Here is an 11,992-nt window from a genome sequence, read left to right as displayed (position 1 = left end):
ATACATGTATATATATATATATATATACATTATATTTCTTTTTTTCTCTTTATTCTGTTTGTGTTTCAAATAGGCTTTTTATTTTTCTTCTGCAAAAAGCGTTATTGTTTCCATTTGGTCCAAGGCTTGGGAGAGGGCTCCAGGGCGGTTACAAAGCTGCCTAGTGGCTGCATAGGGGGCTTCAGGCAGAAGCTTTGACGCCAGAGGGGCTCCTCAGTGGCCGCTGGACTTCAGAGACTCCTGTTTGGCTCGAGGGTGAGCCTTTTGAAGAGATACTCGCCCAGCACAGCCTGCGGACCAGCCAGCCTGCGGAGGTTGGTCAGGTGGTCGCCCATCTTCTTGATGAGTTTCAGCTGCTCCTCCAGGAAGCGGCTCTCCAGGAAGTCACAGAGGTGGGAGTGTGTGCGGGCAGGACCCAGGGTGTGCAGATCCGATAGTGCCTGGTTCAGGTTCTTCTCCCTAAGAACGGCGGCTTCCACAGTGTCCTGGGTTCTACCCCACTCATCTTGAGAAGGCTTCCGCGCATCCTGGAAGAGGGCACGGCCGCAGCACTGGTTTTGCATTTTCAAGAGACGTTGGGCGCCCTCACACTTCTCCTTAGCCAGGTGGCGAAAAATGTGGCCCCACTGTCCAGAGTCCCATTGTTGCTGTCGAAATAGAAGCTCAGAGAGAGGTAAGTGTCCACAGATGCATGTTAACAGGCGGTGGACGGCGGCCTCCACCTCGATGGAATAATTCTGACGAACCTGGGAACTCATGGTTGATCAGTGATAAGGAGCTAAACTCAAAAAACGGTGTTGGCCTGTCCTGGAGGCTGAGGATAGCTGAGTGGCTGATTCCAAAGGTTGCGACAGGAAGAAAGGCTGGACGGTTGTTGGGGGCTGGAGCAAGGAGCGTCCCTGGGTCTGTTCATTCCAAACACTGTTGAAGCAAAAGGCAGATCTGCAGGACTGCCGAGCTCACTGCCTCAAATAGGCTTTGATACAAATGAACAAGAAGTCCAAGCAAGGACAAAACTTACCCTTCCCCCCACCAAAATAGCTGGCGATACTAGAAGCTAGATCTGGGTAGGGATTCTTCCATTACTTTCTTAACATTCCAAGCCACTAGAGCAGTGGTTCTCAAAGTATGGTCACCTTGTAACCAAGCAGTACCCTATGGGGCCTTCCTAGGACAGACCCATCCCCCATAGCCTCTGCTGTAGTTCCTCTCTGAAGTACTCAGATAATAGTATCTCAGGCATATTTCTTGAGTTTTCAGATGCTAAAAACCACCACCCAATGGAAGAAATGAACTCCTTGATGATCATGAGCACGTAGCCCCCAGACCTTCTGGCACCTAAGGATGGATAATGTTACCTGTCCTGTGGCCTCAACATCAACCAATCAGAGGATTGTGCATGAGATGATCACATTCCCTGGGACGTCCCTCCCTCACCTGGCCTTTAAAAATACTTTGCTGAAATCCTTTGGAGATTTCAGGGTGTTTTGGAACACGGGCCACCCCTCTCCTTGCTCGATCCTGCAATAAACCTTTCTCTGCTCCAGACTCCAACCTTTAGGTTTGTTTGGCCTCACTGTGCTTTAGACACACAAACCTGCATTCGGTAACAACCTGACCAGCTTTACCAGCTTCCCCTGATAATATGTCATATATTCAAGTTTTAGGGCCCTGTCCCAGCCCTATGGAATCAGCAACTCTGGTGGGGCTCAGTGATCTCTGTTATAACAGGCCCTCCAGATGATTTTTATTCACCTTAAAGTTTGAAAATATCTGCATTGTCAGCTGGCCAAAGCGTCCACCAGCAGGTTAAGGGGAGTGGCACCTGGAAAAGTTAGGGAGTAGCCAAGTCAAGTACAGCAGCATTTGCCGTGGTAGTAATGGAGAATGCCTTTTCTCCACTTGTTGGCACAGACTAGTATCTGGGAGTAGTGGCAGGGTTATTTAGGATGCTTTACATTTCAGTGTAGAGTGACCTCTGTCCTGGTTTGCCAGGGACTTCCCCTGTGTGAGCACTTAAAATCTCATCCTGGCAATCCCCTTAGCCCTGGATTTGAAAAACTTAGGGAATAACATGAAATTTAGGGGAAACATGATCTAGGTTTTGGGCAAGTCACAAGTGCTAATTAAAGCTAAGCAAGTATGGACAACATCTAGCCTTCTTTACCCAGTTGCGGCGGCGGGGGCGCGGGGTGTAAATCTGATTGGGTGAAAGGACTTATTGTTAAGAAATCTTTGTAGAAACATCCCCTTCTGCTTAGTCCGCTGGTTCTCAGTTCTGGCTAGACATTGGCATCGTCTGAGGAGATTTAAAATGATTTTATTGGTTTAGGATGCCCAAATGTTGGTGTGAGGGGTTTTAAAAAGTGCTTCAGATGATTCTAATGTGCAGGCAAATTTAGGTGCCACTGCTTAAGCTTTTGAACCACTGCTACATATTTTCACCTCATCTTCCTATGAAAATATCCAACTGTAGTTGGTTTGTTTGTTTTTTCTTTTTCTTTTTTTAACTGTCTTATTATAAGATTTACTGTCTTAAATAAGATTGAATGTACAGAAAATCCTGCTAGTCCATCTGGTATAGCTGGATCCTTAGACTAGTATCATTAAGATATATACCATTTAAGTATTGTGACTGGTCTTTTAAAAATTAACATATGCATTGAATGAGTACCATCTGTTTTGAAGTTGTCATGTTGGGGAGCTATACCTCTAATCTGCTGCCATTGCTAAATATCTAGACACCTCTTATTAGGAATTGCTTTTAAACATCTTTAGGGATTAAAACCAAGATTGCTGTATTATTTGTACTGGGACCACACAAACCTCACAAAGTTCCCCCGCTGTACCATCTACCCCCATCTCTAACCCTTGGCAACTTCTAATCTGTTCTCCATCTCCACAGTTTCGTTATTTTAAGAATAATGTGTAAACATCATCATGAATTACTTAATCTTCAGAGATTGGCTTTAAAACATTTTTCCCTCGGCATCATTCCCTTGAAGTTCATTTCAATTTTTGCATATATTAATAATTTGTTCCTTTTTGTTGCTCGGTAGTATTCAGTCATAAGATTTTATCACAATTTGTTTCAACATTCATCCATTGAAAGACATTTGGGTAGTCGCCAGTTTTTGGCTGTTATAAATAAAACTGCTATGAACATTGACGTGTAAGTTTCTGTGGGAACTTAATTAAGTTTTTGTTTCTTTTGGATAAATGCTCAAGAGTACAATTACTGCGTTGTAGGGTGAATCTAATTTTAGGATTAAAAGAGACTGTCAAGCTGTTTCTCCGAGTGGCTAAACCATTTTATTTTCCCACCAGTGATGTGATATAATTTTTCTATGTACTCACCAGCATTTGATGTTGTCACTATACTTTAATTTTACTTATTCTCTGATATCTCATTATGGTTGTAATTTGCATTTCCCCAATGGCTAATCATGTTGAGCATCTTTTCATGTGCTTCTTTGCCATGAGTATATTCTCCTCCATGAAGTGTCTGTTCCTGTCTTCTGCCTATTTTCTAGTTGGATGTTTTAAAGTTTTTGGGAGAGTTCTTTGTATATTATAGATACAAGTCATTTGTCTCATATTGGATTTTCAAATATGTTTTCCCACTGTGTAATTTGAGTTTTCATCCACTTAAAATGATCTTCTATGAAGCATTTTTAACTCATTTTGATGAGATCCAATTTATCAGTTTTTGCTTTTATTGATCATACTTTCGTCTCAAGTCTAAGAATTATTCACCTAGTTCTAGATGCCAAAGATTTTCTCCTATTATTTTTTCTAAAAATGTCCTGCTTTTACATTTAAGATTATGATCCACTTTGATTTAATTTTTGTGTAAGGTGTGGAGGTTTAGGTTAAAGTTCATTTTTTGTTTGTTTGTTTTTGTCGAGGGATGTCCAACTGTTTCAGTACCATTTTGTGAAAAGTCTATTCTTCCTTGATAGCTTTCGCACTGTGGTCAAAAACAAGTTAAATGTATTTATGTCAGTCTATTTCTGGGTTCTCCTTTCCATTCCATTGATCTGTGTATCTACCCTCCATCATGACTGCAAAATCTTAAATTGGGTAGATTAATTCCTCCCATTTTAATCTTCCTTTACAAATTGTTTTAGCTATTCTTCAGCCTCTTCTTACCATATAAATCTTAGAATAAGCTTGTCTATATCCACAAAAACCTTGAGGGCATTTTAAGAGTAATTATGTTAAGCCTCTTAACTTGGGGAGAATTGACATCTTTATTATGTTGTGTTTTCTAATCCATGAACAAGGTATGTCTCCTTATTTTTGGGGGACTTTTAAATTTTTCTTCATCAGCATTTTGTAATTTTCAGTATAGAGGTCCTATAAATGTCTTATTGGGCTTATATTTAAGTATTTATTTAGGTCCGTTGTAAATGGCATCACATATTTTTATTTAAGCTTCTACACATTTGTTATTAATATATAATTTGATAAAATTGTGTTGATCTTGTACTCTAAAACATTTACAAACTAATATGATTTCTCAAGCTTTTTGTGGATTCCTTGGTATTTTCTCCATTTAGATTATCATCTCATCTTCAGATACAGACAGTTTTACTTTTCCTTAGGCAATATAATAGGATATATTACTATTCAACATTCAGTAGGCTATATTCCTTCCTGTTCAATGTAGTAGGAATAGTCCTTTTATCTTTTAAATAAACGTTTTAAAAATTTAACTTTTAAATTTATGTATTTATTTATTTTTGCTTTATTTTCTTAGTAGAACCTCCTTTAATATATTTAATAAAAGTGGTGAGAGCAGATATCGGTGCCTTGTTTCTGATGTTACAGAGAAAGCATTCAGTCTTTCACAGTGAAATATAATGTCGGTATAGGTTGTTTGTAGATCCTCTTTATGAGTTTCAGTATGTTCCTTTTCTATTCCTAGTTTGCTTGGAGTTTTTTTTTTCTTCTTTTTTAAAATTTTTTATTATTATTTTTTTACAACTTTATTGGAGTATAATTGCTTCACAATGGTGTTAGTTTCTGCTTTATAACAAAGTTAATCATTTATACATATACATCTGTTCCCATATCCCTTCCCTCTTGAGTCTCCCTCCCTCCCACCCTCCCTCTCTTATCCCTCCAGCGGTCACAAAGCACCGATCTGATCTCCCTGTGCTATGTGGCTGCTTCCCACTAGCTATCTACCTTATGTTTGGTAGTGTATATATGTCCATGCCTCTCTCTCGCTTTGTCACAGCTTACCCTTTCCCCTCCCCATATCCTCAAGTCCATTCACAAGTAGGTCTGTGTCTTTATTCCTGTTTTACCCCTAGGTTCTTCATGACATTTGTTTTTTCTTAAATTCCATATATATGTGTTAGCATACGGTATTTGTCTTTCTCTTTCTGACTTACTTCACTCTGTGTGACAGACTCTAGGTCTATCCACCTCATTACAAATAGCTCAATTTCGTTTCTTTTTATGGCTGAGTAATATTTCATTGTATATATGTGTCAAATCATGAATGGGATTGGATTTTGTCAAACGCTTTCTCTGCATTAATGGATAAGATCACATGACTTTTCCCCCTTAATCTATTGGATATGGTAGATTACACTGTTTGATTTTCAAATATTTAATCAACTTTGCATAACTGGAATAAATACCACCTATCATGGTATATTATTCTTTTTCTATATTTCTGGATTTAATTTGCTAATATCTGGCTGAGGATTTTTACAGGCAATTTCATAAAACATATTGGTCTGTAGTTTTCTTCTCTCTATACTATTCCTGTCTGGTTTTGGTATCAAGGTAATACTGGCTTCATAAAATTAACTAGGAACTGTTCCCTCTACTTCTATTTCTTATCAAATCATGTAAAATTGGTTTTAATTCTTTAAGTCTTGGGTAAAAGTGAAACATCTAAGCCTGAATATTTCTTTTGGGAGTTTTTAAATGATAAATCAGTGTTTCTAATGGTTACAGAAAAATTGAGATTATCTATTTCATCTTGGCTGAGTTTTGGTAGTTTTGGGTGTAGAAGCATTGGCCCATTTCATCTACATTTTTGAATTTATAGTGTAGACTTGTTCATAATAACTTGTCCCTTATTAACCTGCAGGATATGTCATGGTATCCCTGGTTGCATTTCTGATAGCTGTGATTTGTGCCATCTCTGTTTTTACCTTTATCAGTCTTGCTAGATCTTTATTGATTAAATTGTTTATTTCCAAGAACCAGCCTTTCGTTTCATTGATTCCCCACCCCATTTTCCTGTTTTCAGTTTCATGGACTTCTGTTTCATCTTTATTATTTCCTTCTTTCTGCTTGTTTAGTGTTTTTTCCTCTTCCTTTTTTACTATTGTAATATAGAACATTAGATTATTGCTTTGAAATATTTTCTTTCCCAATTTAGTTCTATAAACTTCCCTTTTAGCATAACTTTCACTTCATTCCACAAACTTTGATCTGTTATATCTCCATTTTCTTTTATTCTGTGCATTAAAAAATTTTTCCTTGATGCCGTCTTTTTTACCCATGAGTTATTTGGAATTGTGATGTTTAGTTTTCATGTGATTGAAGATTCTCCTGTTCTCTTTCTCTTATTGATTTCTAGTCTGATTCCTTCATGGCTAGAGAACATACTCTGTATGATTTTAATTCTTTTTAATCTGCTAATGTTTTTTTTATCGCCCAGTATATGGTATATGAGTGAATGTTCCACAGACACTTGAATATGTATTCCGCTCTTATTGAGTGTGTTCTTTAAATGTCAGTTATGTCCTGTTGATTGATGATGTTTTCAGTTCTTCCATATCCTTGCTGATTTTTCTGTCTGGTAGTTCTATAAATTGCTGTGTTGAAGTCTCAAATAATAATTGTGGATTTAAAATTTTCTCCTTTTACTACCTTTTTCAGTGTTTGCTTCATGTAGTTTGAAGTTCTGTTGTTTGGTGCACACACATTAAGTATCACTAGGTCATCTAGGAGGATTATTCCTGTTATCTTTACGTAATGACCCTCTTTGCCCCTAATAATTTCCTTTGCTCTGAAATCTACTTCATCTGATATTAATTTAGCCATTCCTGCTTTTTCTGATTAACGTTCACATGATATATCATTTTCATTCTTTTACTCTGAACTACCTATATCATGATGTTTAAAGTAAGCTTCTTATAGACAGTATATACTTGGATCATGCTTGTGATTTTTTAATCTACTCTTCCAATCTCAGTCTTTGACTTGGTTATTTAGATCATTTACAGTTAATGTAATTATTGCTATGTTAAAGATTAGGTCAACCATTTTATTTTTTGTTTTGTCTTTTACCTTAGTTTCTCAATCTTGTGTTTCTCTTATTTTGCCTTCTTGTGGGTTACTTAAACATTTTTTAATAAGCCCATTTTAATTTAATTTATTTATAATCATTTGTGTATACTGTTTATATAGTTTTCTTAGTGGTTGCTTTTGGCATTACAGTATACATATGTAACTTATCATAGCCTACTGCAATCAGTGTTTTATTACTTCAAGTGAAGTTTCAAAATTTTACTTCCATTTAGGTCTCTTAATATTCCCCAGTTTTAAAGTATGATTTTCTGTAGTATTTCCTTTCTCTACATTGAGAACCACATCAGATGGTGTCATAATTTTTGCTTTGACCATCATATAGTATTTAAGAAACTCATGAGACTAATGATAGTCTCTTCTATTTACCCCATTTGTTTTCACCCATTCCATTGTTCCCCTTTTCTTTCTGAAGTTCCCAGTGTTCTGTTTTTGTTTTTTTTATGTTTTCATAACTGTAGGTGATATCTGGTCTTTGCAGTGCCATTGGATATGAGTTTCAGGAAACCCTGAGCCTGGCTCACTTAATGCTGCTGAGTTGGAGGGTTTGTATATGTGGGGCCTGTTGGCTCAGCAGATGCTAGCAGACTAGGCTAATGTTGATGGGACTAGGGCCACAGGAGGATGGGTTCCCATTCAGGCTATGCTGCTGCTACAGTAGGTCAAGTCCCCCTCTACTCCAAGTGTGGGGCAGTGACCTGCTGCCGTCACTGCTTTGTATTAGGCTGCTTTTGCCTCAGGTGTGTGGTGGGATCCCTTGGAAGCTGCTGCTGTTGCTGTCAATCACAATGTTAAATTCATTTCAGAAATACTTAAGTATAAATATATAGCCTGGCTCTTGTAGAACCTCTGTATTTGTTTTTTATTGCTTTCACACAAATTACCCAAAATTTAGTGACTCAAAACAAGGTAAATTTATTACCTTACAAGTCTGACATTGGTCTCAATTGAATAAAGTAAAAGTGTTGGCAGGATCGACAGACGAATGGATAAAGATGTGGCACAGGGATTCCCTGGTGGCACGGTGGTTGGGAGTCTGCCTGCTAATGCAGGGGACACGTGTCCTGCCCCTCTCCAGGAAGATCCCACATGCTGCGGAGTGGCTGGGCCCATAATCCATGGCTGCTGAGCCGGCACGTCCGGAGCCTGTGCTCCACAACGGGAGAGGCCGCAACAGTGAGAAGCCCACGTACTGAAAAAAAAAAAGTGTGGCCCATATATACAATGGAATATTACTCAGCCATAAAAAGAAATGAAATTGAGTTATTTGTAGTGAGGTGGGTTGACCTAGAGAGTGTCATACAGAGTGAAGTAAGTCAGAAAGGGAAAAACAAATACCATATGCTAACACATATATATGGAATATAAAAAAAATGGTTATGAAGAACCTAGGGGCAGGGCAGGAATAAAGATGCAGCCATAGAGAGTGGACTTGAGGACACAGGGAAGGGGAAGGGTAATCTGTGATGAAGTGAGAGAGTGGCATGGACATATATACACTACCAAATGTAAAATAGATAGCTAGTGGGAAGTAGCCACAAAGCACAGGGAGATCAGCTCTGTGCTTTGTGTCCACCTAGAGGGGTGGGATAGGGAAGGGAGGGTCGTAGGGAGATGCAAGAGGGAGAGGATGTGGGGATATATGTATATGTATAGCTGATTCATTTTGTTATGAAGCAGAAACTAACACACCATTGTAAACCAATTATACTCCAATATAGATGGTTAAAAAAGAAAAAAAAGTGTTGGCAGAGCTACATTCTTTTCTGGAGGCTCTTAGGGGTGTTTCTGTTCCCTGGACTTTATCTGCTTCCAGCGGTCACTTGTAGTCCTTGACTCAGAGTCCCCTATCTCCACCTACAAAACCCAAAATGTTGCATCACTCTGATTCTGGTTCTATTAGGACATCTCTCTCTTTCGCTTTCTAAAGTTGGGAATGGTTTTCTGCTTTTAAGGACTCATGCAATTAGATTTGTTCCATGAGTTAATTCAGGATAATCTTTCTATCTCAAGGTCTATAACTTCAGTCATATCTGCAAAGTCCTCTTCACCATGTAAGGTAACATATTAATAGGTTCCAGGGATTAGGGTGAGGGCATTTTTAGGAGCCATTATGCTGCCTACCACACACTTAACAAGTGACCTTGAGAAAATGACTGAGATTTTTAAAGCCTTACTTTCCTCAAACATAAAATGGAAAGAAAGATAACTAGTTAATATCATGAAAGTGCAACAGTGTATCTGAAATCAAGTAACTCAGAAAATAATATTTCTTCTTTTTCTTTATGATTTACATGATTCTCAGAGTTCAGTTACTTGAAGAGTTACATTTTTTTAAAGAGAACTAAGGAATTTCAGGGTTCAGGTGCTGTAAGATTGTCTGAATTACCTGAGTAACAATTAGCTAAGCACAGGTGTAAAGCATTTGATTTACACCCTAGTGTTTTTTATCTTCTCATCCCACTAAATGCATATCCCTTGTCTAGCTCCAGCCAGTAGAGTCAGAGCTTGTTTTACTGTTTAACTAAAGTTCAATTTAAATTCTCTCTACATCTCCAGATTCTCAGCCCTGGTTGCACATTATAATCACCTGGGGAGATTTCAAGAACTACTGATGTCAAATTTCTACCTATCATGGATATTTGAGGAGGGACCTGGAATGAAATGCTCTAGCTTATGGTTTTTGGAGCCAAATCATGTTTCTACAGATACTGTAGAAAGTATCTTCTAGGTATGAAAATAGTTCAGATAAGTCAAATTTCTCAGTAAAAGATGACAAAACTATGGCTTAAGTGGTAAATTTTCCATGTCAATTTGTCTGGACCACCATGCCCAGTTATTTGGTCAAATATTATTCTGGATATTTCTGTGATGACGTTTTTGTGTTTTTAAAATTTTTTATTATTTATTTATTTATATTTTTGGCTGTGTTGGGTCTTCGTTGCTGCACGTGGGTTTTCTGTATTTGTAGCAAGCGAGGGCCACTCTTCGTTGTGGTGCATGGGCTTCTCATCGCAGTGTCTTCTCTTGTTGCAGAGCATAGGCTCTAGGTGCATGGGCTCAGTAGCTGTGGTGCATGGGCTTATTTGCTCCACGGCATGTGGGATCTTCCCAGACCAGGGCTCAAACCCGTGTCCCCTGCTTTGGCAGGTGGATCCTTAACCACTGTTCCACCAGGGTAGTCCCTGTGATGGTGTTTTTGGATGAAATTCATATTTAAATTGGTGGTGGACTTTGAGTAAAGCAGATTATCCTCCATAATATGGGTGGGCCTCATCCAATCAGTTAAAGCTCTTAATAAAACAAAGACTGACTTCCCTGTTGCAAAAAGGAATTCTGCCAGAAGACTTACAGAAATTGAACTGCAACTCTTCCTAGAGTCTCTAGACAGCCCAACCTGCAGATTTTGAATTTACCAAGCCTCTATTATTGTGTGAACCAGTTGTTTAAAATCTCTCTCTCTTTCTCTATCTTTATATAGATATGGATATAGATATAGGTATCAATATCGATATCTAGATCTACATCTATCAATATATATGGGCACATTGTATACACCTGCTGTTGGTTCTGTTTTTCTGGAGAAGCTTGATGAATATAGTTTCCCATATAAATAAAAGGATGAACCCAAGTTCACCCAGGTAGAAAGTAGTACAATGAGAACTGGAACTTAAGGCTTCATGACTCATTCAGCTGTGAACACTGACCCAGAACTGGGGTCCGCAAACTCTGGCCCACTGATCAGATCTCGCTTGACTCCTGGTTTTGTACATAATGTTTTGCTTGAACACAGCCGCACCCATTCATTAACGTATTGTGCATGGCGGTTTCTGTGCTACAGCAGCAGATGGGCAGTTGCAACGGAGATGTATGGTACACAAAATCCAAAATATTTCCTATCTGACCCTTTACAGAAAAGATCTGCTGACCCTTGCTCTAGGATGCCATCTGTTTTCTGATAGCACTGAGGAGAATAATTCATGCACATTGTGATCGATTGTTAATCTCATGTCCTCCTTAGGTCAAAGATCTCTCAAGTGCTCACCCTTGCAATAGCCAGCTTGGGGAGCACTGTCTGAGGATGCAGAAATATTTCTTGCCAGGTCTTTCCAATCCACACTGCTCCCTGACTATGGTTCTTAAAACCTATTTTTTAGAAAATTTTTATTGGAGTATAGTTGATTTACAGTGTTGTTAGTTTCAGGTGTACAGCAAAGTGAATCAGTTATACATGTACATATACCCACTTTTTTTTTTTTTTTTTTTTTGCATCACGTGGGCCTCTCACTGTTGTGGCCTCTCCCGTTGTGGAGCACACTCTTCAGACGCGCAGGCTCATTGGCCTTGGCTCACGGGCCCAGCCGCTCCGAGGCATGTGGAATCTTCCCGGACTGTGGCACAAACCCGTGTCCCCTGCCTCGGCAGGTGGACTCTCAACCACTGCGTCACCAGGGAAGCCCCACTTTTATTTATTTTTAGAGTCGTTTCCAAATAGCCCATTACAGAGTATTGAGTGGAGTTTCCTGTGCTAATAAGAAGAGCAGGTTCTTATTAGTTATCCATTTTATGTAGAGTAGTGTGTATATTTCAGTCCCAATCTTCCAGTTTAGCCTCCCCTCCATAATCCCCTGGTAACCCTAAGTTTGTTTTCTAC

General features: G+C 38.8%; 1 pseudogene across 1 annotated transcript; it reads right to left on the bottom strand.

The window, feature by feature from the left end:
* Positions 1-230: 230 nt before the first annotated feature.
* On the bottom strand, positions 231-758 carry LOC308626058 (ferritin light chain-like; annotated as a pseudogene). Its single transcript has one exon. The product of its transcript is annotated as a ferritin light chain-like (transcript).
* Between the last annotated feature and the right edge of the window lie 11,234 nt (positions 759-11,992).

This window comes from Mesoplodon bidens (assembly GCF_964165515.1).
Source record: "Mesoplodon bidens genome assembly, chromosome: 12".
In the NCBI taxonomy this organism is placed as follows: Eukaryota; Metazoa; Chordata; class Mammalia; order Artiodactyla; family Ziphiidae; genus Mesoplodon; species Mesoplodon bidens.
Note: the sequence above shows the minus strand (reverse complement) of the source record. Positions and strands in the feature narration are given on the sequence as shown.